General features: G+C 28.9%; 1 protein-coding gene across 7 annotated transcripts in view; it reads left to right on the forward strand.

The window, feature by feature from the left end:
• LOC108685116 (sodium channel protein para) overlaps positions 1–3,520 on the forward strand; it is a 43,035-nt gene that overhangs the window by 35,213 nt on the left and 4,302 nt on the right. The window lies entirely within an intron of this gene.

The following is a 3,520-nucleotide window of genomic DNA, read 5'->3' on the forward strand; positions in this document are numbered from 1 at the left end:
TATATAACTTTATTATTATTAACTATTATTAATGTATAGAAATGTAAAAATTTCTATACATTAGAAAGAAAATTAAGAAAAGATTTTTAATTCCTTGATTTTTCAAAATATTTTTCATTTTATGTATAAAATTTATGTAATTCTCTAATATAATTTTCCCAAATTCATTATCTCAAAATTAAGAATATGGTTCAGCACTCACCGATACGATGCATAGCAGCGGAGTTGTACAAAATCTATAAAACATAAATATGCGCAAATTATAAAACACGTAAAATAATTAATATTTCAAAAAATAAATTTCATCGACCAAGTATATAAGAAAAATATTAATCCGAAATGTTTTTTTTTAAATACAAAGTTTAAAAAATATATATATTTAACAAAAATCAAATTCGTAACTTTTCACAAATAATTTAAACAAATGCTAAATACATTTAAAATATTTTCATATGTATCTATAAATAAATATTTTCTTAAAATAAAAAAAATATTTAATCTATTATATTATAAATGGCATACAGTCGAAACCATTCGAAATTAATCATGACATCGATTAATTTTGCAAAAATAATAAATGTATATATGTTACATTACCTCGGGATTGCTCTGCCGATGCCCGATGTCTCCCAAGCTTGCTCCTCCTTTCAGATTCTTTTGTTACTTCTTTCGGCACACACTCACACACGAAAATTTTATTACGACCGTAATCATCGTGATTAATATATATGAGTACATACATTAATCACGATTGCGCGACTTTTCACGACACGCGTGCTTTGTTGTAAACAACGAGAATAACGCACAAACAGAACAATTATAATGTGGAACAATAATCCGTTTGGCACTCACCGGCCGGCGCGGCGTCTCGCGAATTAACGTAATGGCGACTCCGTAACGGCAAAGTAAATTCGAAGATCGCACGGCCAACTTCAGATGCCACTTCCAGCCGCGGCAGTGCTGCATCTACTGCTTCTAGTTTCACTTTCGTACTTTTCCGCTCCTTGAAGCCATGATAATCGCATGATCGTTTTTCAGAGCAATTACATTTGCTTATGTATTATAAATAGATAAACTATGGGACTTGAAATCAAAGACGAATATTCGCGGAATGAAATATCCGGAAATATGCTTATTATATCGCTTTGTCGATCATTAGCGTGATCAACTTCGATCGAATAAATCTCGCGAAATACGTATCGTAACGTTTCACTCAAATACAAACGATGAACTTACTGATACATAGTTAATAAATATTACATACATTTAATTAGAAGTATATAATTACTAATTAAACGCGTTGTATCACCACTCGACTTCGAATCGGTCCGTTCTATCCTCTCGGCCATCTGTGAATAACCGACAAATTGGAAAGTGAAGTTGGCAACTTTATGAATACCACACGACGCGAGCCAAATTAATGACCGATTGAAACGCGGTGGATCATCCAAAAATGAAATTCAAGAACTCACGCGCGATACATTTCGAATGCAAAAATTTTATGAAATACATACATTATTTAACAAATAATTGTATTACGTCTTTTCATTACTCGACTTATTCGATCCGATTCATGTATCACTTCACGCCCTGGGAGACAAATTATATATTCAAAGCGATGTAAAATTCAACGCGGATTGCATGCGATTAAAGTATCATTGTAGAAATAACTCGCCCACAGGTATCACTATAATTAAACGATAATTTATGATTCCTGTCTACTTTCGCTTCGATAATAATTGCTCTCAATAAACGACTCATGTGAAATACCAGCGTTTCGATACGAAGCCATCGACTGGATACGCGTGGGAATCGTTAACAGGAGTTGAATGATCACTCGGTTGATATTCGTCAAGTATTGATACAGAATAATCGTGTTTGAAGCTTTGTCGTATCTTCTGTGATCGCGTTTTGAAAGATAATACGACGTAGGCGATACGCCGCTGCCGGTTCGCCCGAGTGTCGGCACGCGAATGCGAATATTACGAATGGCACTTGGTGCGGTGACCTTGTTATTATGTATGACGCGGCACGCCGTTACGCTGCACGCCGTGCTACGTAAACAATAAATTCGAAGGTCGCATGCCAACCGATTCGTTGACTACAAAATTGTAACTACATAATTGAAAATTATTATACGAAATGTATCGAATATTTTATTCCTTTCACATTACTGTTTCACTTATACTGTTAGAAATGTAACCACGAGCTTCCTTTGCACGTAAATGAAGTTCGTAGTTATGAACGAAATTAAATGTAATAAATGATTTAATTGAAAATTAAGTTACAGTAGTTACTTAAATTAAATGAATGTGTACAGTAAATTTATTTGTACTTATTTATACTTATTTGTATTAGAAATTTTAATGTACTTTTAATAAAATTTTATGAAAAATACATTAAATTTCATAAATTCATGAAAAATATATTAAATTTTATGTATATGTATATAAATATACTTTTTAGTTATAAATACATTAAATTTAATGTGATGTCATAAAATTAAATTCAAATTGTGTAACTTAAAAGTTAATAAAATTTAAGAACATTTCTAACAGTATAATTTCAATAGATTGTTACACTGTCGAAACATGTTTCTCGATTTGTTTTGTGAACTTGTTAACGTAATCACTTAATGATTAATTTCGTACAATGAAAATGTTTTGAAAAGGATTATTACTTAAATCTTAATGCGAATGTTGCAATTTGATGTACTCTGATAGTATTCTTTAACTCCGTGCCTACGAATTGTTTAATTTTTTTTTATTTAAAACTTTGTGAAGGATTGATTTTAATTATATTATTTAAAAAGAGAGAGAATTATTAGATTTAATAATTTTTATTTAGTTGAAAAATAACATTTATTTTAATTGAAAGTATATATATATATATATATATATATGCTGGGAAAAGTTTTGTTGCATTAATTAGAATTCAGATTCAATTTGAAAGATACAAATGAGACATTTATAGTTAAATCTGTCGAATATTTTTTTCGAAATAACTAAAATTCTGATTCATGATTAAGATTCATGATTCGTTTTGTTTGTATTTCTTTTTAGTACAATTTATTGTACTAAATGGAATATTTTTCTCAGTGTGTTTATACTTCGCTGTAACGCATGAAAAGAATGATTTTAAAGTATTTAAAAAAAAATTATTTTTTATTGCATCATCAAAATAATTATATAGAATATTCGAACTATAATTAAAATATCAATATTTTTTACAGCATTCAATATTTTTTATATTATAGAAATGAGCAAAATTGCGATTTTAATATTAAAAAAAATCATATCCTAAAAATGTAGCGACGTAGTGTGTATGACAGTTATAATTTATTGTACGTAATTAATAGCAATTGATTTTTTTTTGCTCTTTATAATATATAATAAATTAAAAAATGAAGGCAGAAAATAAAATCACTTGTGCTGCAAATATGAAGTATACAAATAATGAAATGCGAATTTAAATGCATCACGTTATTAATTTTACACACTTTTATATAAATCTTTTATTT

Source organism: Atta colombica, unplaced genomic scaffold, assembly GCF_001594045.1.
Source record: "Atta colombica isolate Treedump-2 unplaced genomic scaffold, Acol1.0 scaffold100, whole genome shotgun sequence".
NCBI classification, from domain to species: Eukaryota; Metazoa; Arthropoda; class Insecta; order Hymenoptera; family Formicidae; genus Atta; species Atta colombica.